General features: G+C 45.8%; 1 protein-coding gene across 6 annotated transcripts in view; it reads left to right on the top strand.

The window, feature by feature from the left end:
* The first annotated feature begins 373 nt into the window (after window positions 1-373).
* Window positions 374-26,355, top strand: part of LOC139273395 (NACHT, LRR and PYD domains-containing protein 3-like) — a 103,133-nt gene continuing 77,151 nt past the window's right edge. For 3 of the 6 annotated variants that reach the window (XR_011595098.1, XM_070890264.1, XM_070890260.1), the window contains exons 1-2: window positions 374-519; window positions 4,952-5,113. The gene's annotated coding sequence lies outside the window, so the exon portion shown is untranslated. Of the gene's footprint in view, window positions 520-1,450; window positions 1,535-4,951; window positions 5,114-7,543; window positions 7,666-11,492; window positions 11,611-26,355 lie in introns of those variants that run through there. The other 3 variants (XM_070890262.1, XM_070890263.1, XM_070890261.1) reach the window with 3 other exon arrangements.

The following is a 26,355-nucleotide window of genomic DNA, read 5'->3' as shown; positions in this document are numbered from 1 at the left end:
TTGTGCTGAGACGGGGCGGGGCCTGGGTGTGAGTGACGGGCAGGCACAGGAGGGTTGCCCGGGTTCCAGTGGCGGGGCCGGGGTGTGAGTGACGGGCAGGCACAGGAGGGTTGCCCGGGTTCCAGGGGCGGGGCCGGGGTGTGAGTGACGGGCAGACACAGAAGGGTTGCCCGGGTTACAGGCGCGGGGCCGGGGTGTGATTGACGGGCATACACTGGAGCGTTACCCGGGTTACAGGCGCGGGGCCGGGGTGTGATTGACGGGCATACACTGGAGCGTTACCCGGGTTACAGGGGCGGGGCCGGGGTGTGAGTGACGGGCAGACACAGAAGGGTTGCCCGGGTTACAGGGGCGGGGTGTGAGTGACGGGCAGACACAGGAGGGTTGCCCGGGTAATAGGGGCCTGTGCTCTGGCACTGAGGGAGCCCGGCTCCATTCAGCGCACGGCCTGACCGTGCCGCTGCTCAGCCCCAGAGTCTGTCTCACAGGGAGCGGCTTGTAACACCGCGCTGAAAATGTGTAAGTCTCAGTTCTGCTGTTTTATAATCACACAGGGGCCTGGTCTGGGATAGAAACCCCGGGGAATGGACTGAACCGGGTCACAATACAGGGCCTGGTCCAGGATATAATACCCGGGCGAATGTACTGAACCGGGTCACAATACAGGGGCTGGTCCGGGATATAAACCCCGGGGAATGTACTAAACCGGGTCACAATACAAGGCCTGGTCCGGGATATAAATGCCGGGGAATGGACTGAACCGGGTCACAATACAGGGCCTGGTCCGGGATATAAACCCCGGGGAATGTACTAAACGGGGTCACAATACTGGGCCTGGTCCGGGATATAAATTCGGAGGAATGTACTGAACTGGGTCACAATACAGGGCCTGGTCCGGGATAGAATGTACTAAACGGGGTCACAATACTGGGCCTGGTCCGGGATATAAATTCCGAGGAATGTACTGAACCGGGTCACAATAAGGGCCTGGTCCGGGATATAAACCCCGGGGAATGGACTGAACCGGGTCACAATACAGGGGCTGGTCCGGGATATAAACCGCAGAGAATGGACTGAACCAGGTCACAATACAGGGGCTGGTCCGGGATATAAACCCCGGGGAATGGACTGAATCGGGTCACAATACAGGGCTGGTCCGGGATATAAACCCCGGGGAATGTACTGAACCGGGTCACAATACAGGGCTGGTCCGGGATATAAACCCCGGGGAATGTACTGAACCGGGTCACAATACAGGGCTGGTCCGGGATATAAACCCTGGGGAATGTACTGAACCGGGTCACAATACAGGGCTGGTCCGGGATATAAACCCCGGTGAATGTGTTGATTTCTGGATTCTTTTACCTCAATCTGGTTCAGCAAAATTACTGAAACAAATACCGTTTGTGCTTTAAACACAGCAAGCTTTTATTTAAAAAGCAAATCCCGATCGGGGACCTTATCAGACAGATGGAATGCAACTCTGATAGAACGCACCCACTTCCTACGGACAAAGTGACGTTACATTGTAAAGGCACGACGGTTATACATTTTCGGCAAAAGATAACAAAATCGGGCTAGAGTGACGTCCTAGTCCAGCCTATCTCTTTTGATCCCTCTTTCCCTTTGTCCACTCATAAGCCGACCTAAGTATGGTCTAATTTTAAACAAAGACCTTCTGTTAATGTTTCAGGTTAATAACATGATTTAATAAGACCTTGAGGTTTTTCTGCAAGCTGTGGGTTTTGTTTCAATATGTGTTAGTGTTGTAACATTTCGCAGTCTCGAGTCTGAAATGTCATGGCTATTCCTGCATGAATTCTTTGTTAGCTTATACTGTCCCTATACAATTCCCACGTTCTCAACTTCAATGTCTCTATACATTTTTAAACATTCACAAATGCACAGAACCGGGTCACATTGCAGGGCCTGGTCCGGGATATAGACCCCATGAATGTACTGAACCGGGTCACATTACAGGGCCTGGTCCGGGATATAAACCCCGGGGAATGGACTGAACCGGGTCACATTACAGGGCCTGGTCCGGGATATAAACCCCATGAATGGACTGAACCGGGTCACAATACAGGGCCTGGTCCGGGATATAAACCCCGGGGGAATGGACTGAACCAGGTCACAATACAGGGCCTGGTCCGGGATATAAACCCCGGGGGAATGTACTGAACCAGGTCACAATACAGGGCCTGGTCCGGGATATAAACCCCGGGGAATGTACTGAACCGGGATATAATACAGGGCCTGGTCCGGGATATAAACCGCAGGGAATGTACTGAACCAGGTCACAATACAGGGGCTGGTCCGGGATGCAAACCGCAGGGAATGGACTGAACCGGGTCACAATACAGGGCCTGGTCCGGGATATAAACCCCGGGGAATGTACTGAACCGGGTCACAATACAGGGGCTGGTCCGGGATATAAACCCCGGGGATTGGACTAAACCGGGTCACAATACAGGGGCTGGTCCGGGATATAAACCCAGGGGAATGTGTTGATTTCTGGATTCTTTTACCTCAATCTGGTTCAGCAAAATTACTGAAACAAATACTGTTTGTGCTTTAAACACAGCAAGCTTTTATTTAAAAAGCAAATCCCGATCGGGTCCTTATCAGACAGAAGGAATGCAACTCTGATAGAACGCACCCACTTCCTACGGACAAAGTGACGTTACATTGTAAAGGCACGACGGTTATACATTTTCGGCAAAAGATAACAAGATAGGGCTATAGTGACATCCTAGTTCAGCCTATCCCTTTTGATCCCTCTTTTCCTTTGTCCACTCATAAGCCGTCCTAAGTATGGTCTGATTTTAAACAAAGACCTTCTGTTAATGTTTCAGGTTAATAACATGATTTAATAAGACCTTGAGGTTTTTCTGCAAGCTGTGGGTTTTGTTTCAATATGTGTTAGTGTTGTAACATTTCGCAGTCTCGAGTCTGCGATGTCATGGCTATTCCTCCATGAATTCTTTGTTAGCTTATACTGTCCCTATACAATTCCCACATTCTCAACTTCAATATCTCTATACATTTTTAAACATTCACAAATGTACTGAACCGGGTCACATTACAGGGCCTGGTCTGGGATATAAACCCCGGGGAATGGACTGAACCGGGTCACATTACAGGGCCTGGTCCGGGATATAAACCCCATGAATGTACTGAACCGGGTCACATTACAGGGCCTGGTCTGGGACATAAACCCCGGGGAATGGACTGAATTGGGTCACATTACAGGGCCTGGTCTGGGATATAAACCCCGGGGAATGGACTGAACCGAATCACATTACAGGGCCTGGTGCGGGATATAAACCCCGGGGAATGGACTGAACCGGGTCACATTACAGGGCCTGGTCCGGGATATAAACCCCGGGGAATGGACTGAACCGGGTCACAATACAGTGTCTGGTCCGGGATATAAATCCCGGGGAATGTACTGAACCAGGTCACATTACAGAGCCTGGTCCGGGATATAAACCGCGGGGAATGTACTGAACTGGGTCACAATACAGGGCCTGGTCCGGGATATAAATCGCGGGGAATGTACTGAACCGAGTCACATTACAGGGCCTGGTCCGGGATATAAACCTCGGGGAATGGACTGAACCGGGTCACATTACAGGGCCTGGTCCGGGATATAAACCCCGGGGAATGGACTGAACTGCGTCACATAACAGGGACTGGTCTGGGATATAAACCCCGGGGAATGGACTGAACTGGGTCACAATACAGGGCCTGGTCCGGGATATAAACCCTGGGGGAATGTACTGAACCGGTCACAATACAGGGCCTGGTCCGAGATATAAACCCTGGGGGAATGTACTGAAGCGGGTCACAATACAGGGCCTTGGTCCGGGATATAAACCCCGGGTGAATGTACTGAACTGGGTCACAATACAGGGCCTGGTCCGGGGTTGGAGTGTTCCGTTGGTTGATCTGCAATTGGGATACAAAATGATGCCTTTGCGCCCACAGGACCGAAAATGCTGCCGACTCTGGCGGCTGGAAATGTAATGTAAAATTAAACACGCAGTCCCGGAGCTGAGTGTCCGTGGAGATGTGAGAGTTAAAATGTGAGATCAGACGGTCTGTGGAGGGTGTGTACTGATTTAGCGGCACTCAGTGTCGGGATCGCTACAGTTCCCCTTGGTTTCCTCAGGATGGCGAGTGCGGAGGTCAGCCGGAGTTCCCACTCCTGTGTCTGGGATCCAGTGTCACCAGTTGGAAGCTGTGAGTGTGGCTAGGGACATGGGAAAGGCACAGATTATTTCATTCTGCACAAACCTCATTGGTACATGTGTTTGACCTGTGAGATCAGATAATCCGGCATTCATTGTCAAGAAAAATGTAACCGCACATGAAGGGAGATGTGCTGCTAAAGTCAGGTTAAAGGAGCTCACAGAAGGCGGGCGGCAGTGTAATATTTAACGGCGCGTTCTCCAGATGCCACAGATACTCAAAGACAAGAATTGAGGCAATTTTGTTTTAATTGTTCGCTCTTCAAAAAAAGTTGAGAGCTCCAAACAATGGGAGGTAGAAACTGGTTGTGAATGAGTGTAATTAAAACAGGATAGTTGCTGAGTTCTCTAAGCTGAATATATTCTGTCAGCTCTCTCTCTGCCTGAGATGCCACTGAAAGAAAGCAATATACGACAGAAAGATAGACTCGTGGAAACTGGGCGGATGTGTCCTGGATGGACTTCAGTCAAGAATGTAAAGGAATGGGCAATGATTACAAATAGCGGAGAAAGTCCCCAAAATGTGAGCTACTCCTGGAAAATGTGTGGATGTTATTTGAGGAGTCTCTAACTGCGGACTGGGGATTCTTTTTCAATGATTTTTTTGATTTTACGTATAACTACAGGATAAGTGTACATCACATTCCAATTCCCACCGTGAATATTGTTCTCATTTTCTGGCCTGCCACAATTAGATCTCCCGCTAATGGAGGAGCGATTGAGGAAGGTCCACAGCAAGAAGTAAACAGGGATTGTCGACTGAGGAACAGGCAGTTGAACCAGAACAGGATTGTGTGAGCACCAACCAGAGAGAACCCTTCCGATTCAGAACTTCCATTGATCGACTGGGGAGAAAGGTAAGAGAAAATCCCATGTACTTAGATAAACACTGGGCCTGTCATTGTCATAGGCAGCCCCTCAAAATCGAAGAATACTTGCTTCCACTCTAAAAGTGAGTTGTTAGGTGACTGAACAATCCAATACGGGAATTACAGTCTCTGTCACCGGTGGGGCAGACAGTGGTTGAAGGAAAGTGTGGGTGGGGAGTCTGGTTTGCCGCACGCTCCTTCCTCTGCCTGTGCTTGGTTTCTGCATGCTCTCGGCGACCAGACTCGAGGTATTCAGCGCCCTCCCAGATGCTGTTCCTCCACTTGGGGTGGTCTTTGGCCAGGGACTCCCAGATGTCAGTGGGGATTTTATGAAGGAGGCTTTGAGGGTGTCCTTGAAACGTTTGCTCTGCCCACCTGGGGCTCACTTGCTGTGTCTACAGGACACAGCAAACTGATCCTGTAGACAGGACACACAGGTTATAAGGTAAGGCAGGAGATGGTGAGAATGAGACTGGGAGAGTCTGACCACCGAGCATAATTATCCAGCATGAGGCCGTGCAATGGGATGTGAAGTGAGATCAGTTTCTGTCTCCAAACACACAGTCACAGTGAATCTTGTGTGTGTTTTAAAGTAAAGGGTCTGTCAGGTGACTCCAGTCTGATGCAGAGCCCAGTACATGGACCCGTGTTTGTTTATTAGGTGGGGCTGAACTCACACTGGCACCATTCGATCTCAATGTTAAAATGGCTCCGATCTGGTGATAAATCAAGGGGAACGATTGAACAGAGAAAGTAATTATAGTCAATTCATTGAACACGATGCAGAGACAGACCTCACAGATCATGGGCCTGGGGGTAATATATTAGCATGGATAGAGGATTGGAGAACTCACAGATCACGGGGTTGGGGGTAATATATTAGCATGGATAGAGGATTGAAGAACTCACAGATCACGGGGTTGGGGGTAATATATGAGCATGGACAGAGGATTGGAGAACTCACAGATCACGGGGTTGGGGGTAATATATTAGCATGGACAGAGGATTGGCGAACTAACGGAAAACAGAGAGTCGGGATAAATGGGTCATTTTCCGGTTGGCAAACGATAACCAGTGGGGTGCCGCAGGGATCAGTGCTGGGGCCTCAACTATTTACAATTTATATCAATGACTTGGATGAAGGGACCGAGTGTAATGTAGCCAAGTTTGCTGCTGATAGAAAGATGGCTGGAAAGCAAGTGGGGAGGAGGACACAAAACATTTTGAAAGCGATTACAGACAGGTTATGTGAGTGGGCAAACATTTGGTAGATGGAGTATAATATGGGAAAGTGTGAAGTGTGCAAGTAAAAAATTTTTTTTTAATTATTATTTAAATGGCGAGAAATTACAAAAGGTGGCCTTGTGCATAAAACACAGTTAGTGCAGGTACAACAAGTAAGCAGGAAGGCACATGGAATATTGGCCTTTATTGCAAAGGGGATGGATTACAAAAGTAGAGAAGTCCTGCTACAACTGTATAGGGTATTGGTGAGACCACACCTGGAGTACTGTGTACAGTTTTATTTAAAGAGGGATATACTTGCATCAGAGGCAGTTCAGAGAAGGTTAACGAGGTTGATTCTTGAGATGAAGGGATTGACTTATGGGGAAAGGTTGAGTAGGTTGGGCCTGTACTCATTGGAATTTAGAAGAATGAGAGGTGATCTCATTAAAACGTTTAAAATTCTGAGGGACTCGACAAGGTAGATGCAGAGAGGATGTTTCCCCTCGTGGGGGAATCTACAACGAGGGGACATAGTTTTAAGAGAGGCGGAAGAGGAATTTCTTCGCTGAGGGTTGCAAATCTGTGGAATTCTCTTCCCCAGAGAGCTGTGGAGGCTGGGTCATTGAATATATTTAAGGTGAAGATACAGATTTTTGAGCAATAAGGGAGTGAAGGTTTCTGAGGAGCTGGCAGGGAAGTGGAGCTGAGCCCAAGATCAGATCAGCCATGATCTTATTGGATGGCGGAGCAGGTTCGAGGGGCCAAATGGCCTACTCCTGCTCCTATTTCTTACGTTCCTATCAGTGCGGCATGTGACCAGCAGGTGTGGAGTATTGTCAAATGGTGAATGCTGAGCATAGCTTCATTACCTTCCAACATCCCCAATGTATAGTACTGGGGACGGTGAAAGACATTAAATGCAGGGTGAGTGTTTGCCTCCTATTTCATTGGTCACCGATACACACGTTACAGAAGTAGCACAACACCGGTCAAAGCAAGCAGGGAATATGCTGGAAAATCACCTTCAGATAGAAAGCTAGCATCCCAGTGTATTTTGAAATGCTAAGAAGCCAAACTAAGTAAACTACAGAAGATAGTCTGAAATGGGAATGAATAATAATAGGAGAACTGTGAAGTATCGATACATACAGCAAAGAAGGTTAAGAGGAGATTTTGTGCTTGTATTCCAAGTCATGAACGGTTTTGACAAAGTAAATAAGGAGAAACTGTTTCCAACGGCAGAAGACTCGATAACCAGAGGACACAGATTTAAGATGACTGGCAAAAGAAGCAGAGGCGACATGATGAAACATGTTTGTACACAGTGAATTATGACAATCTGGAATGTACTGCCTGACGTGGTGGGGGAAACAGGTTCAATCGTAACATTAAAAAATAATTGGATGAATGCTTGATGGGAAAATGTTTACGGGGCTACGGTGAAAGAGTCGGGTAGTTGGACAAATTGAATAGCTCTGCCAAAGATCCAGCACGGGCATGGGGCAAATGGCTTCCTTCTGTGCTGTATCATTCTATGACTCTGTGATAATACTTTGCATTAGTGCCGGCGATTCTTGTCCACACACATCAATAAATAGCGGGTGTGCTTCCCATGGTTAATGGACAGGATAGCGCAGATGAATACGTGGCTTGAGCAGTGATGCAGCAGGGAGGGATTCAAATTCCTGGGGCATTAGAACCGGTTCTGGGGGAGGTGGGACCAGTACAAACCGGACGGTCTGCACCTGGGCAGGACCAGAACCAATGTCCTAGGAGGAGTGTTTGCTAGTGCTGTTGGGGAGGAGTTAAACTAATATGGCAGGGGGATGGGAACCAATGCAGGTTGACAGAAGCAAAAGACAGAAAGGACATGAATAAAAGTGGAGGGCAGAGAAACCCAAGGCAAAAAACAAAAAGGGCCACTGTACATCAAAATTCTAAAGGGTCAAAGTGTAATAAAAAGGCAAGCCTGAAAGCTTGGTACTTCAATGCGAGGAATATTCGGAACCCAGGAGAGGGCTCTGAGCTAGTTAGAGTGGGTGAGAGCGCAGATGAACAGGACCCCAAGAAAGAATGCAAAAGGCAGGAGGCAACAGAGCAGAGTAGCACTGGGGCAATTGTAAACCACAAGGTGATAGGAAGGGACAATATGTATGAATATAAAGGGGCTGCAGGAGGCATCAAATCTAAAAATCATGGTTTAAAAACTAGTATTAAAACACTCTACCTAAACGCATGCAGCATTCGAAATAAAGTAAATGAGTTGACGGCACAAATCATTACAAATGGGTATGATTTGGTGGCCATTACAGAAACGTGGTTGCAGGGTGGCCAAGACTGGGAATTAAACATACTGGGGTATCTGACAATTCGGAAGGATAGACAAGAAGGGAAAGGAGGTGGGGTAGCTCTGTTAATAAAGGATGATATCAGGGCAGTTGTGAGAGATGATATTGACTCTAATGAACAAAATGTTGAATCATTGTGGGTGGAGATTAGAGATAGTAAGGGGAAAAAGTCACTGGTGGGCGTAGTTTATAGGCTCTCAAATAATAACTTCATGTTGGGGTGGACAATAATCAAGGGAATAATGGAGGCATGTGAAAAAGGAACGGCAGTAATCATGGGGGATTTTAACCTACATAGCGATTGGTCAAATCAAATCGCACGGGGTAGCTTGGAGGAGGAATTCATAGAATGCATACGGGATTGTTTCTTAGAACAGTATGTTACAGAACCTACAAGGGAGCAAGCTATCTTAGATCTGGTCCTGTGTAATGAGACAGGAATAATAAACGATCTCCTCGTAAAAGATCCTCTCAGAATGAGTGATCACAGTATGGTTGAATTTGTAATACAGATTGAGTGTGAGGAATTAGTGTCTCAAACGTGCGTACTATGCTTAAACAAAGGGGACTACAGTGGGATGAGGGCAGAGTTGGCTAAAGTAGACTGGGAACACAGACTAAACGGTGGCACAATTGAGGAACAGTGGAGGACTTTTAAGGAGCTCTTTCAGAGTGCTCAACAAAAATGTATTCCAGTGAAAAAGAAGGGCAGTAAGAGAAGGGATAACCAGCCGTGGATAACCAAGGAAATAAAGGAGAGTATCAAATTAAAAACCAATGCGTATAAGGTGGCCAAGGTTAGTGGGAAACTAGAAGATTGGGAAAATTTTAAACGACAACAAAGAATGACTAAGAAAGCAATAAAGAAAGGAAAGATAGATTACGAAAGTAAACTTGCGCAAAACATAAAAACAGATAGTAAAAGCTTTTACCGATATATAAAATGGAAGAGAGTGACTAAAGTAAATGTTGGTCCCTTAGAAGATGAGAAGGGGGATTTAATAATCAGAAATGTGGAAATGGCTGAGACCGTAAACAATTATTTTGCTTCGGTCTTCACAGTGGAAAACACAAAAACCATGCCAAAAATTGCTGGTCACAGGAATGTGGGAAGGGAGGACCTTTAGACAATCACTATCACTAGGGAGGTAGTGCTGGACAGGCTAATGGGACTCAAGGTAGACAAGTCCCCTGGTCCTGATGAAATCCATCCCAGGGTATTAAAAGAGATGGCGGAAGTTATAGCAGATGCATTCATTATAATCTACCAAAATTCTCTGGACTCTGGGGAGGTACCAGCCGATTGGAAAGCAGCTAATGTAACGCCTCTGTTTAAAAAAAAAAAAGGGGGCAGACAAAAGGCAGGTAACTATAGGCCGGTTAGTTTAACATCTGTAGTGGGGAAAATGCTTGAAGCTATCATTAAGGAAGAAATAGCGGGACATCTAGATAGGAATAGTGCAATCAAGCAGATGCAACATGGATTCATGAAGGGGAAATCATGTTTAACTAATTTACTGGAATTCTTTGAGGATATAACGAGCATGGTGGATAGAGGTGTACCGATGGATGTGGTGTATTTAGATTTCCAAAAGGCATTCGATAAGGTGCCACACAAAAGGTTACTGCAGAAGATAAAGATACGCGGAGTCAGAGGAAATGTTTTAGCATGGATAGAGAATTGGCTAGCTAACAGAAAGCAGAGTGTCAGGATAAATGGGTCCTTTTCGGGTTGGAAATCGGTGGCTAGTGGTGTGCCACAGGGATCGGTGCTGGGACCACAACTGTTTACAATATACATAGATGACCTGGAAGAGGGGACAGAGTGTAGTGTAACAAAATTTGCAGGTGACACAAAGATTAGTGGGAAAGTGAGTTGTGTAGAGGACACGGAGGCTGCAAAGAGATTTAGATAGGTTAAGCGAATGGGCTAAAGTTTGGCAGATGGAATACATTGTCGGAAAATGTGAGGTCATCCACCTTGGAAAAAAAAACAGTAAAAGGGAATATTATTTGAATGGGGAGAAATTACAACATGCTGCGGTGCAGAGGGACCTGGGGGTCCTTGTGCATGAATCCCAAAAAGTTAGTTTGCAGGTGCAGCAGGTAATCAGGAAGGCGAATGGAATGTTGGCCTTCATTGCGAGAGGGATGGAGTACAAAAGCAGGGAGGTTCTGCTGCAACTGTACAGGGTATTAGTGAGGCCGCACCTGGAGTACTGCGTGCAGTTTTGGTCACCTTACTTAAGGAAGGATATACTAGCCTTGGAGGGGGTACAGAGACGATTCACTAGGCTGATTCCGGAGATGAGGGGGTTACCTTATGATGATAGATTGAGTAGACTGGATCTTTACTCGTTGGTGTTCAGAAGGATGAGGGGTGATCTTGTAGAAACATTTAAAATAATGAAAGGGATAGACAAGATAGAGGCAGAGAGGTTGTTTCCACTGGTCGGGGAGACTAGAACTAGGGGGCACAGCCTCAAAATACGGGGGAGCCAATTTAAAACCGAGTTGAGAAGGAATTTCTTCTCCCAGAGGGTTGTGAATCTGTGGAATTCTCTGCCCAAGGAAGCAGTTGAGGCTAACTCATTGAATGTATTCAAATCACAGATAGATAGATTTTTAACCAATAAGGGAATTAAGGGTTACGGGGAGCGGGCGGGTAAGTGGAGCTGAGTCCACGGCCAGATCAGCCATGATCTTTTTGAATGGCGGAGCAGGCTCAAGGGGCTAGTTGGCCTACTCCTGTTCCTAATTCTTATGTTCTTATGTTCTTAAATCCTGGGCAGAGTACCCGCCATTCTCTGGTGTGCAGTGTCCATGAGCAAGGTCCTGTGCCGGCAGCACCAACTCGGAAATAAACTGGCTTTATGATCACCATAATATCGACATTATACTGCTTTTAAGGTACCGCAAGGTATTTTGTCCAGTGTTTTGGTGCTTATTGCAAGTTAGATTGTAAAAATACAACAGACTAAAAATTAGATGTAAATAATCTAGAATAAGATACAGCAGAGCAGGTTGTGTGTATGTGCAGTATGTGGGAGTTTGTGGACAGGGAGTCTGTTCCAAAGGAATATGTTTGCAGTCGATGTCTCCGTCTCGAATCTCTCCGGCTCAGAGCCATTGAGCTGGAGTGCGAGTTGGTGACAGTCCCACACATAATGGAGGGCGAAGAGTATCTGGACGGTTTGCTCCAGACTTCAGTCACCTCCCCTGTAGAGAGGTGCAGGTTCAGAACGGGGTTGGTGTCACCGAGCGTGTGCAGACTAAGGGAAATTCAGGTGAGACAGAACGAGGATCCGCAGAAACTGGTGCTGTACAACAGATACATTGTACTTGCTAACTGTGATCATAAGGATCAAGACTGTCGGAAGGAAATCTAGATTGTTGACCATGGCACCTTGGAGCACGCTGCTGTCCAAAGGAGGTGGAGGGGTGGGGGGGAAGCGTAATATGGCAGTGGCAGGGGTTTCAATAATTAAGGGTACAGATAGCATCCTTTGTCAGCAGGATCCAGAGCCACACATGGTATATTCCCTACCTGATGCCAAGGTCAGGGACATCTCGAAAGGGCTTGAACAAATACTGGGGAGGGAGGTGGGAGGATCTTGTGGTCGATGTGAGGTGCTGGGGTGAATGATCAGCCATGATCTTGTTGAATGGCGGTGCAGGCTCGAAGGGCCGAATGGCCTACTCCTGCACCTATTTTCTATGTTTCTATGATGTGGAGAACATCGCCACAGGAAAGAGTAGGCAGGAGGTCCTCTTTGAAGAGAACCAGGAACTATGAGGTAAATTTAAAGAAATGCGACCTCGGGGGTTATAGTCTCTGAATTATTGCCCGAGTGACGTCCAAATTGGCGTAGCGATAAGCAGGTTCGGGAGGTGAACACGTGGCTGAAGCGTGGTGTGGGAAAGAAGGGTTCCATTTCATGGGGAACTGACCCCTGTACTGGGACAGGAAGTCACTGCTGTTGGGACAGGCTCCATCTGAAGCGAGCTAGGACCAGCGTCCTAGCAGAAAGGATAAATAGGGTGGTCACAAGGACTTTAAACTAATAAATGTGGGGCAGGGAAGGGCTCAGATGGAAAAGGTAGTATTAAAAAAATAGTTTGAAAACAAACGATAGGCTGGATCGTCGAATAATGGTCAGAAATGCTGCTTTCGGCAATGCAGCTAAAGGGAAAGCTAAAAGATGTACCATAATTAAACCAGGAGAGAGACCTAAACATTGCGTGAGTAGAACATTAGACCAGAAGGACACGTTATGGCATATGGCCCAGATAAGTTTTATCTATACAAACACACGGAGTATAAGGAACAAATTGAATGAATTGAAGGCGTAAATTTGAATTGGAGGGTATGGCAAGACAGCTATTACTGAGACATGGCTGCAAGACGGTCAGGACTGGCAACTAAATATACCATGTTATAAGTAAAGGAACGATAGGTGAAAAGGTAGAGGGGAGGAGTTGCCTTAGCGATTTAAGGATGAAATCAGTTCAATTATAACAGAGGATATAACAGTGGAGACTTTATCGGAAAAATTAATAAATGGAAAAAACATTTGGCAGTAGTGCATATGGGCCTTGGTAACAGCTGGTAACTTGTAGAATGTACAAATGCTGAACTTAGACAAGCATGTAGTAAAGACAGAGTGAGTTTAATGGGAATTGTAACTTTCATATAGATTATGATGAGCAGATTAGCACTTGTCAGAATGGTAGTGAATTTCGAGAGTCCGCAAAAGTTTCTTCATCTATATGTCCTTGAACCTACAAGCGGCTGGCCATAATAGATTTAGAAATGAGTAATGAGCCAGTTCAGCAAACAGTCTAATGGTGCATGAACATTTATCTAATAGTGATCAGAATCTGATCGAGTTCAACCTCGGGAGACAGAAAGCAGGAAACTATAGACCAGTTAGACGAACATCTGTCATTGGGAAAATGCTGCAGTTGATTATTAAGGAAGTAGTAGCAGGACATTTAGAAAATCATTATACAGTCAAGCAGAGTCAGCATGGTTTTATGAAATGAAAATCATGTTTGACAAATTTGCTGGAGTTCTTTGATGGTGTAACGATCGGGGTGGATAAGGGGGAACCAGTGTATTTAGATTTCCAGAAGTCATTCGATAAGCTGCCACAAAACAAGTTACTGCACAAGATAAGAGCTCACACGGTTGGGGGTAATATATTGGTATGGATAGAGGATTGACAAACTAACAGATAACAGAAAGTCGGGATAAATGGGTCATTTTCAGTTTGGCAAACTGTAACTTGTGGGGTGTCACAGGGATCAATGCTGGTGCCAGTACTATTTACAATCTATATTAATGACTTGGATGAAGGGACCGTGTGTAATGTAGCCAAATTTGCTGATAATACAAAGATAGGTGGGAAAGCAAATTGTGAGGAATGCAAATAATTTACAAAGGGATGTAGATAGGCTAAGTAATTATCAAAACATTGGCAGATGGAGTATAATGTGGGAAAATGTGAGATTATCCACTTGGATAGGAAAAATAAAAAAGCAAATTATTATTTAAATGGGGAGAGATTACAAAATGCTGAGGTACAGAGGGATCTGGGGGTCATTTTACATGAAACACAAACAATTAGGATGCAAGTAAATAGGAAGGCAAATGGAATGTTAGCCTTTATTGTAAGGGCAATGGAGTATAAGAACGTAAGAAATAGGAGCCGAAGTAGGCCATACGGCCCCTTGAGCCTGCTCCGCCATTGAATAAGATCATGGCTGATCTGATCATGGACTCAGCTCCACATCCCTGCCCGCTCCCCATAACCCATTATCGTTTAAGAAACTGTCTATTTCTGTCTTAAATTTATTCAATGTTCCAGCTTCCACAGCTCTCTGAGGCAGCGAATTCCACAAATTAACAACCCTCTGAGAGAAGAAATTTCTCCTCATCTCTATTTCAAATGGGCGGCCCCTTATTCTAAGATCATGCCCTCTAGTTCTAGTCTCCTCCCATCAGTAGAAACATCCTCTCTGCATCCACCTTGTCAAGCCCCCTCATAATCTTATACGTTTCGATAAGATCACCTCTCATTCTTCTGAATTCCAATGAGTAGAGGCCCAACCTACTCAACCTTTCCTCATAAGTCAACCCCCTCATTCCCGGAATCAACCGAGTGAACCTTCTCTGAACTGCCTCCAAAGCAAGTATATCCTTTCGTAAATATGGAAACCAAAACTGCAGACATTATTCCAGGTGTGCCAACACCTTATATAGCTGTAGCAAGACTTCCCTGCTTTTATACTCCATCCCTTTTGCAATAAAGGCCAAGATACCATTGGCCTTCCTAATCACTTGCTGTACCTGCATACTATCCTTTTGCGTTTCATGCACAAGTATCCCCAGGACCCGCTGCAATCTTTATCCATTTAAATAATAACTTGCTCTTTGATTTTTTTTCTGCCAAAGTGCATGATCTCACACTTTCCAACATTATACTCCATCTGCCAAATTTTTGCCCACTCACTTAGCCTGTCTCTGTCCTTTTGCAGATTGTTTGTGTCCTCCTCATACATTGCTTTTCCTCCCATCTTTGTATCGTCAGCAAACTTGGCTACGTTACACTCAGTCCCTTCTTCCAAGTCGTTGATATAGATTGTAAATAGTTGGGGTCCCAGCACTGATCCCTGCGGCTCCCCACTAGTTACTGATTGCCAACCCGAGAATGAACCATTTATCCCGACTCTCTGTTTTCTGTTAGTTAGCCAATCCTCTATCCATGCTCATATATTGCCTCCAACCCCGCGAACTTTTATCTTGTGCAATAACCTTTTATGTGGCACCTTGTCAAATGCCTTCTGGAAATCCAAATACACCACATCCACTGGTTCCCCTTTATCCACCCTGATCGTTACATCTTCTAAAAACTCCAGCAAATTTGTCAAACATGATTTCCCCTTCAAAAATCCATGCTGACTCTGCCTGACCGAATTTTGCTTTTCCAAATGTCCTGCTACTGCTTCTTTAATAATGGACTCCAACATTTTCCCAACCACAGATGTTACACTAACTGGTCTATAGTTTCCTGCTTTTTGTCTGCGTCCTTTTTTAAATAGGGACGGTACATTTGCAGTTTTCCAATCTGCTGGGATCTCCACAGAATCCAGGGAATTTTGGTAAATTACGAACAATGCATCCACAATCCCTGCCGCTAGTTCTCTTAAGACCTTAGGATGCAATCCATCAGGTCCAGGGGATTTATCTGCCTTTAATCCCATTATCTTACTGAGTACCACCTCCTTAGTGATTGTGATTGTGTTAAATTCCTCCCCCCCCCCCCTCCCTCCCCACTGCCCCTAGACTATCCATTGTCAGAATAGTTTTAGTGTCCTCTACCATAAAGACTGATACAAAATATTTGTTCAGAGTTTCTGCCATCTCCATGTTCCCCATTACTAATTCCCCGGTCTCATCCTCTAAGGGACCAACGTTTACTTTAGCCACTCTTTTCCTTTTTATATACCGATAGAAACTCTTGCTATCTGTTTTTATATTTTGTGCTATTTTACTTTCAGTCTATCTTCCCTTTCTTAATCCCTAGTTGTTCTATTTCTGGATTTAGCAATTAAATGGTTATTTATGAACTATAAACCTGAGATTAAATTCTAATTAAATTATATTTTTTAATGAAAGATTTGTAAAATTAATTCCAATTGATTATTTTGTGTATTGTGTCAGAACACGTGATGCTGGTTTTGTTATTTCCGTTTCAGTTAGGTGGCTGAACGATTTCCTCTATTGCCAGGGTAACAATCTGTCAGATCTCAGTACAAGAGATGTTGACACAATTTATTTCCAGAAGACGGCTAGACATTGTGTAAACTCCATTCTATGTGTTCGGGAGTCCTGTAGTAGGACCAGCTTATAGATATTTGCAATTAAAAAAATCTATACCAGCAAAATTATATTTTAATAGGAACAGGAGTAGGCCATTCAACCCCTCGAGCCTGTTCTGCCACTCAGTTAGATAATGGCTGATCTCGATCATAACACTATCACTCGCCTTGATTCTTCAACACAGAATAACCTTACCTGAAAAAAATCTATCAATATTGGTTTTCATCGTGGCTGATCTGTATCTTAAATCAATTGACCTGCCTTGGTTCCATAACCTTTAATGCCTAACAAACCTCTTAATCTCAGCTTTCAATTGGCCGAGCCTCAGCAGCTATTTGGGAGAGAGAATTTCAGATTCCCACTACCCTTGTGTGAAGATATGGGCCCAGAAATTCCTCTCGAGGACTTCCCGTGGGCAAAGCACTGTAGAATAGAAATAAAATGCGCACTTACCTTAAGTTGCTGGGCCCACTTGAGATCCCGGACCGTAGGCCTCTCATGACAGTGTGTCACAGTGCGTTCACGTTGGGACGTCCGCAGGAGTCACGTGGGCCTGGATACCCAATCACAGGTAAGTATTTTCTCATTGATAGTAAGAGGAGATTTGCAAGTTACGAATCTCTTATTACTATGAATGAGAAAAACGCACAAACATTATATAAAACATTTTTTTTAAAAAACACCTCACATAATACGCTAATAAAAATTAAAGTTGTTATAAATGTTTTTTAAAGAAAAAAACATTGCCGATTTTTAAAAAAAGGTTAGGGTTTTAAAATAACATTACCTGAGTGGGCAGGGCATTAACATGTTGTAAAAAAATTTATTTTAATCATGTTTTTGACATATTTTTAAACTCTTACGTCTGTAAAAGTAGGCTATGTGCCTGCTTCTATCAAGCGCAACAGTTTTGAGGGCATTTGCCGGGCAAGATATGCATAAATCCCGCAATCTTGCCCGTACAAATGTCTTTGCACCCGAGATGGCTACGATCTGTCAAGTTCCATCTTGACATCGGCCCGGGACGTCGGAATTTCCACACCATGCTTTCTGACACCACCCCTGAATGACGTAGCTCTAATATTAAGGTTATGCCACTTGGTGCTGGACGCTCCCACCTGAGGAAATCGTCTCTCTCCATTTACCCAATTAAATCCTTTGACTCTATTAAACACCTCATTTGGTTCATCCGTAATCCTCTGTACTAAAGGCAATAAAAGACAGGTAAATCTGTGCTACATCCACGCCAAGGCCATTTTTTACCTTCCTGAAGTGAGGTGCCCAAAGCTGAATGCAATGGTACCATAGAAACATAGAAAATAGGTGCAGGAGTAGGCCATTCGGCACTTCGAGCCTACACCGCCATTCAATGAGTTCATGGCTGAACATGCAACTTCAGTACCCCATTCCTGCTTTCTCGCCATTCCCCTTGATCCCCCTAGTAGTAAGGACTACATCTAACTCCTTTTTGAATATATTTAGTGAATTGGCCTCAACAACTTTCTCTGGTAGAGAATTCCACAGGTTCACCACTCTCTGGGTGAAGAAGTTTCTCCTCATCTCGGTCCTAAATGGCTTACCCCTTATCCTTAGACTGTGACCCCTGGTTCTGGACTTCCCCAACATTGGAAACATTCTTCCTGCATCTAACCTGTCTAAACCCATCAGAATTTTAAATGTTTCTATGAGATTCCCTCTCATTCTTCTGAACTCCAGTGAATACAAGCCCAGTTGATCCAGTATTTCTTGATATGTCAGTCCCGCCATCCCGGGAATCAGTCTGGTGAACTCCCTCAATAGCAAGAATGTCCTTCCTCAAGTTAGGAGACCAAAACTGTACACAATACTCCAGGTGTGGCCTCACCAAGGCCCTGTAGAACTGTAGCAACACCTCCCTGCCCCTGTACTCAAATCCCCTCGCTATGAAGGCCAACATGCCATTTGCTTTCCTAACCGCCTGCTGTACCTGCATGCTAACCTTCAATGACTGATTTACCATGACACCCAGGTCTCGTTGTACCTCCCCTTTTCCTAATCTGTCACCATTCAGATAATAGTCTGTCTTTCTGTTTTTACCACCAAAGTGGATAACCTCACATTATACTTCATCTGCCATGCATTTGCCCACTCACCTAACCTATCCAAGTCACTCTGCAGCCTCATAGCATCCTCCTCACAGCTCACACTGCCACCCAACTTAGTGTTATCCGCAAATTTGGAGATGCTACATTTAATCCCCTCGTCTAAATCATTAATGTACAATGTAAACAGCTGGGGCCCCAGCACAGAACCTTGCGGTACCCCACTAGTCACTGCCTGCCATTCTGAAAAGTACCCATTTACTCCTACTCTTTGCTTCCTGTCTGACAACCAGTTCTCAATCCATGTCAGCACACTACCCCCAATCCCATGTGCTTTAACTTTGCACATTAATCTCTTGTGTGGGACCTTGTCGAAAGCCTTCTGAAAGTCCAAATATACCACATCAACTGGTTCTCCCTTGTCCACTCTACTGGAAACATCCTCAAAAAATTCCAGAAGATTTGTCAAGCATGATTTCCCTTTCACAAATCCATGCTGACTTGAACCTATCATGTCACCTTTTTCAAAATGCGCTGCTATGACATCCTTAATAATTGATTCCATCATTTTACCCACTACTGAGGTCAGGCTGACCGGTCTATAATTCCCTGTTTTCTCTCTCCCTCCTTTTTTTAAAAAGTGGGGTTACATGGGCTACCCTCCACTCCATAGGAACTGATCCAGAGTCTATGGAATGTTGGAAAATGACTGTCAATGCATCCGCTATTTCCAAGGCCACCTCCTTAAGTACTCTGGGATGGAGTCCATCAGACCCTGGGGATTTATCGGCCTTCAATCCCATCAGTTTCCCCAACACAATTTCCCGACTAATAAGGATTTCCCTCAGTTCCTCCTTCTTACTAGACCCTCTGACCCCTTTTATATCCGGAAGGTTGTTTGTGTTCTCCTTCGTGAATACCGAACCAAAGTACTTGTTCAATTGGTCCGCCATTTCTTTGTTCCCCGTTATGACTTCCCCTGATTCTGACTGCAGGGGATGGGGTCTAACCAGAGCTCTACACAGCTGTAACATAACTTCTACCCCTGTGGATACCATCCCTCTTGAGACAGAGGCCAATATTATATTAGCCTTTTCAATTATTTTTGTACCTGTCAACTTTCTTTGAGTGATTTCTCTAATTGTACACCTACATTTCTCCGCTCCCCCACAGTTCTCGCCGTTTAGAAATGACTCTGATCTATTTTTCTTAGCTCCATAGTGGGTGGCATCACGGTTTACAACGTCGAATTATATCTGCCATAGCTTTTCCCACTCATTTAATCCATCAATGTCCCTTTGTAACTTTATTTTCCATCTGCACTGCTTACCGTGCGAACTTAGTGTTGTCAGCAAATTTAGAAATACAATTCTGAATTCCTTCATTCAAGTCATTTATAAATATAGTGAAAACTAAATGCTCACTGTTCACATTCTGTTGATTTTGAGCAATAAGTTAATAGATATATATAATTCGTAAGACTTCTTATTGCGATGGTTTATTAAAACATTTCTCATACTGATAACACTTGTTTCAATGCCTTTTGAACAGAGAATATAATTCCACATGCTATTCTGCACTCCCAACACTGGGGGTGCTGTAGTGAACATTCGCACATGTCCGCCTGCCATTCTGGCTGCTTCCAACAAACGCAGTGAGACTTTCCTATCTAACTGAGCCAGGCCTGCGAGATTCATTAGTAATATATTAAAAGTCTTGTTCGTACTGCACACGTCCTGTAAGCATCACACTTACTGTTGGTCCAAATGACATCCTGTCACATTCATTTCCTGTTGCACATGAGATGAATTCTAGTTTAACCTTTCACTCGCCGTTACGAATAGCAGAGGATTGGATAGTGCAGATTCAGTAAGACACGTTTTTCTGCTTCGAACTGTTGAGTGCCTTTGTGTAAATGATAGTTAATATTTGTTCCAGATAATTAACACGTTAAAGAAATATCGGACAATAAAATAGCAGGGACGTATAGGAGCAAGACGAGTCCATTCAGCCCCTCGATTCTGTTCCGCTAACATCAGCATCATCACATCATAGGCAGTCCCTCGAAATCGAGGAAGACTTGCTTCCACTCTAAAAGTGAGTTCTCGGGTGACTGTACAGTCCAATATGGGAATTACAGTCTCTGTCACAGGTGGGGCAGACAGTCCTTGAAGGAAAGGGTGGGTGGTGAGCCTGGTTTGCCGCACGCTCCTTCCACTGTCCTGCGCTTGATTTCTGCATGTTCTCGGCAATGAGACTCGAGGTGCTCGGCGCCCTCCCGGATGCTCTTCATCCATTTAGGGTGGTCTTTGGCCAGGGACTCCCAGGTGTCAGTGGGGATGTTGCTTTTTTTAATCAAGGAGGCTTTGAGGGTGTGCTTGTAACATTTTCTCTGCCCACCTGGGGCTCGCTTGCCATGTAGGAGTTCCGAGCAGAGCGCTTGCACTGGGAGTGTTGTGTTTCGCATGCCTGACACATGTGGCCCGCCAACAAAGCTGGTCGAGTGTGGTCACTGCTTCGATGCTGGGGATGTTGGCCTGATCGAGAACACTGACGTTGGTGCGTCTGTCCTCCCAGGGGATTTGCAAGATCTTGTGGAGACGTCGTTGGTGGTATTTCTCCAGTGGTTTGAGGTGTCTACTGTACATGGTCCACATCTCTGAGCCATACAGGAGGGCGGGTATCACTGCAGCCCTGTAGACCATAAGCTTGGTACCAGATTTGAGGGCCTGATCTTCAAAAACTCTCTTCCTCAGGCAGTTGAAGGCTGCGCAGGCACACTAGGCGGTGTTGAACCTCGTCGTCGATGTCTGCCCTTGCTGATAATAGGCTCCCAAGGTATGGAAAGTGGTCCATGTTTTCAAGGGCTGTGCCGTGAATCTTGATGTCTGGAGGGGCAGTGCTGTGTGCCAGGGTCAGGTTGGTGGAGGACCTTTGTCTTATGGATGTTTCGTGTAAGGCCCATGCTTTCGTATGCCTCAGTGAAGATGTTTGACTGTGACTTGGAGTTCAGACTCTGAATGTGCGCAGACGCAAATGTTGGCCGCGTACTGTAGCTCGACGACAGAGGATGGGAACAGTCTTGGATCTGGGCTGGAGACGACGAGGCTTGAACAGGTTCCCACTGGTTCTGAAGTTTAGTTCCACTCCAGCGGGGAGCTTGTTGAGTGTGAGGTGGAGCATTGCAGCGAGGAAGATCGAGAACAGGGTCGGCGCGATGACGCAGCCCTGTTTGACCCCGGTCCGGATGTGGATTGGGTCTGCGGTGGATCCGTTGGTCAGGATCACTGCTTGCAGGCGGAGGATGGCGACAAACTTCTGGGGGCAGCCGAAACAGGGGGACGCTCCATAGTCCCTCGCGGTTAATTGTGACGAAGGCCTTTGTACGGTCAAAGAAGGCCATGTACAAGAGTTGGTGGTGTTTCCTGCATTTCTCTTGCAATTGTTGCTCCCTTGCAGGCGCAGTGCCATTCCTGCCATTAATCCGGGGATTCCCAGTGGGCGGTGTTTACCTGTTGTGTCGGGCGGGCGACGCGAGCCGGTGTGTGAGTGACATTAAGAAACAGGATGGTTGCCTGGTTTGCAGGGGCGGGGCCGGTGTGAGAGTGACGGGCAGTCACAGGATGGTTGCCCGGGTTACAGGGCCGGTGTGAGAGTGACGGGCAGTCACAGGAGGTTGCCTGGGTTACAGGGCCGGTGTGAGAGTGACGGGCAGTCACAGGATGGTTGCCCGGGTTACAGGGCCGGTGTGAGAGTGACGGGCAGTCACAGGAGGTTGCCCGGGTTACAGGGCCGGTGTGAGAGCGACGGGCAATCACAGGAGGTTGCCCGGGTTGCAGGACCAGTGTGAGAGTGACGGGCAGTCACAGGATGGTTGCCCGGGTTACAGGACCAGTGTGAGAGTGACGGGCAGTCACAGGATGGTTGCCCGGGTTACAGGACCAGTGTGAGAGTGACGGGCAGTCACAGGAGGTTGCCCGGGTTACAGGGGCAGCGCGCTCTGACTGAGGGAACTCGGCTCCATTCAGCACACTGCCTGACAGCCCGCTGCTCAGCCCCAGACTCTGTCTCACACAGGGAGAAACTTTAAAGTGTAACGGGATGGTCCGGGATATAAACCCAAGGGAATGGACTGAACTGGGTCTTAATACACGGGATGGTTCGGGATAAAAACCTTAGGGGAATGTACTGAATCAGCTATAGTACAGGAGATTAAGTCACAGCTTGTGGATTCAGGGTAGAAGTAGCAGACTGAATAGCAAGCTCGCGACAGAACAGGAATCGGACATTCAGGGTTAAATGCAGTTACTCCGATTGGCAAAAGATGGGAAGTGGAGTTCCACAGGGGTCAGTCCTGGGGCCACTGTTTTTCAATATTTACATAACCCATTTGGACTCTGGAATCGGACGTATAATTTCAAATTTTACCGATGACAACAAATCGGGGAGTTGTTAATACTGAGGAACAATACTGCAAAATACAAGCAGAATGAACATGTACACTGAGGTACAGCTAAAATTAGCCCAACAGGTTAATAAGGCCAAAAAAGCAAATAATGTACAAGTGCTCCTTTCTAGAGGGATAGAATACAAAACAGAGAAACTATATAAAACTTGTCTCGAACTTTGGTTAGACCACACTTTTATTTACAAGGAATGCCAGATCGGGCCGCCACGCTGCTCCGTTAAATTCCCCGACCTGCTGTTGGTCCTTGCAGGTCGTGGCTGCCCCACCGACCATCCACACCACACTGCGATGTGTGTGCGCACTAGGCCCGTGCAGCAGAGCTGGTCTCCAGTCGCCTTGGTTAATCCTTGCCACTGGACCAAGACCCAGCTCTGTCAAGCCCGTGTGGTGGCTGGTGTGCAACGGCCACCACACGTTAAAAGACTCCACGTACAGGCATCTTTCACCCTTCAATTTGTGTTTTGGGGCCCGGAATGTCATCCTTTTTTGGCGTGGAAGCAAGTCATCCTCGATACGAGGGACCGCCTATGATGATGATGATACCAGAACTGTGAGGTTATACCTATCATGGCAGAATTAAACAGGCTGGTACTCTTTTCTCCATAAAAAAGGCTGAAGCACGACCTGATCAAGGTCTTAAACTCTTTTGTAATCTTAAACAGGGTAGACATAGAGAAGATGTTTCCACTTGTGGTTAGGAATAATCTAGGGGCCATAAATATATGATAATCACACTTAATCCAAGAGGGAATTCAGGAGAAATTCTTTACCCAGATCCTGTTTGCAATATGCAACTCGCGACCTCAAGGAGTAGATGAGGTGAATAGCATAGATGCATATCAGGGGAAGCTAGATAAACACATGAGGGCGAAATGAATTGATGTGGTGGTATGGTTACGTGAATTAGCTTGAGAGGAGTCTTGTATGCAGGATAAACAAAGACATCGACCAGTTTGTCTGAATGGCTGTTTCTGTGTTACACATTCTATATAATTCTATTTAACTGGCCCGTTATACGGGTGACGTTCCGGGATATCAATCCCAGGAAATGTACTGAATCGGGTCATAATATAGGGGATGGTCTGGGATAAAACCCCAGGGAATGGACTGAACTGGGTCGTACTACAGGGGATGATCTGGGATATAAGTCCCCAGGGAATAGACAGGATTCGCCATAATACAGTCGATGGATCGGGATCTCCAGGGAATTGTACTGAACTGGGTCCGACACAGAGATGGTCTGGGATATGAACCTCAGGCGAACGCACTGAAGCGGGTCATAATACATAGAAACATAGAAAATAGGTGCAGGAGTAGGCCATTCAGCCCTTCGAGCCTGCACCGCCATTCAGTAAGATCATGGCTGATCAATCCCTCAGTACCCCTTTCCTGCTTTCGCTCCATACCCCTTGATCCCCTTAGCCGTAAAGGCCATATCTAACTCCCTCTTGAATATATCCAATGAACTGGCATCAACAACTCTCTGCGGCAGGGAATTCCATAGGTTAACAACTCTGAGTGAAGAAGTTTCTCCTCATCTCAGTCCTAAATGGCCTATCCCTTATCTTAAGACTATGTACCCTGGTTCTGGACTTCCCCAACATCGGGAACATTCTTGCCGCATCAAACCTGTCCAGTCCCGTCAGAATCTTATACGTTTCTCTCAGATCCCCTCTCTTCCTTCTAAACTCCAGTGAATAAAGGCCCAATTGATCCAGTCTCTCCTCATATGACAGTCCAGCCATCCCTGGAATCAGTCTGGTGAACCTTCGCTGCACTCCTTCAATAGCAAGAATGTCCTTCCTCAGATTAGGAGACCAAAACTGAACACAATATTCCAGGTGAGGCCTCACCAAGGCCCTGTACAACTGCAGTTACACCTCCCTGCTCCTATACTCAAATCCCCTAGCTATGAAGGCCAACATACCATTTGCCGCCTTCACCGCCTGTGTACCTGCATGCCCACTTTCAGTAACTGATGAACCATGACACCCAGGTCTCATTGTGCCTCCCCTTTTCCTAATCTGCCGCCATCCAGATAATATTCTGCCTTCGTGTTTTTGCCCCCAAAATGGATAACCTCACATTTATCCACATTATACTGCATCTGCCATGCATTTGCCCACTCACCAAACCTGTCCAAGTCACCCTGCACCTCTTGGCGTCCTCCTCACAGCTCACACCGCCACCTAGTTTAGTGTCATCCGCAAACTTGGAGATATTACACTCAATTCCTTCATCTAAATCGTTAATGTATATTGTAAAGAGCTAGGGTCCCAGCACTGAGCCCTGCGGCACTCCACTAGTCACTGCCTGCCATTCTGAAAAGGGCCCGTTGTCCCGACTCTCTGCTTCCTGTCTGCCAACCAGTTCCCTATCCACGTCAATACATTACCCCCAATACCATGCGCTTTGATTTTGCACACCAATCTCTTGTGCGGGACCTTGACATCCACTGGTTCTCCCTTGTTCACTCTGCTAGTTACATCCTCAAAAAATTCCAGAAGATTCGTCAAGCATGATTTCCCTTTCATAAATCCATGCTGACTTGGTCCAATCCTGTCACTACTTTCCAAATGTGCTGCTATTTCATCCTTTATGATTGATTCCAACATTTTCCCCACTACTGATGTCAGGCTATAATTACCTGTTTTCTCTCTCTCTCCTTTTTTAAAAATTGGTGTTACATTAGCTACCCTCCAGTCCATAGGAACTGATCCAGAGTCAATAGACTGTTAGAAAATGATCACCAATGCATCCACTATTTCTAGGGCCACTTCCTTAAGTACTCTGGGGTGCAGACTATCAGGCCCTGGGGATTTATTGGCTTTCAATCCCATCAATTTCCCGAACACAATTTCCCGCCTAATAAGGATATCCTTCAGTTCCTCCGTCTCACGAGACCTACTGTCCCCTTGTACATTCGGAAGGTTATTTGTGTCTTCCTTCGTGAAGACAGAACCGAAGTATTTGTTCAATTGGTCTGCCATTTCTTTGTTCCCCATTATAAATTCACCTGAATCCGACTGCAAGGTACCTACGTTTGTCTTCACTAATCTTTTTCTCTTCACATATTTATAGAAGCTTTTGCAGTCAGTTTTTATGTTCCCTGCAAGCTTCCTCTCGTACTCTATTGTCCCCCTCTTAATTAAACCCTTAGTCTTCCTCTGTTGAATTCTAAATTTCTCCCAGTCCTCAGGTTTGTTGCTTTTTCTCGCCAA

This window comes from Pristiophorus japonicus, chromosome 9, assembly GCF_044704955.1.
Source record: "Pristiophorus japonicus isolate sPriJap1 chromosome 9, sPriJap1.hap1, whole genome shotgun sequence".
In the NCBI taxonomy this organism is placed as follows: domain Eukaryota; kingdom Metazoa; phylum Chordata; class Chondrichthyes; family Pristiophoridae; genus Pristiophorus; species Pristiophorus japonicus.
The sequence above is the reverse complement of the archived record's forward strand: the minus strand, read 5'-3'. Positions and strand labels throughout refer to the sequence as shown.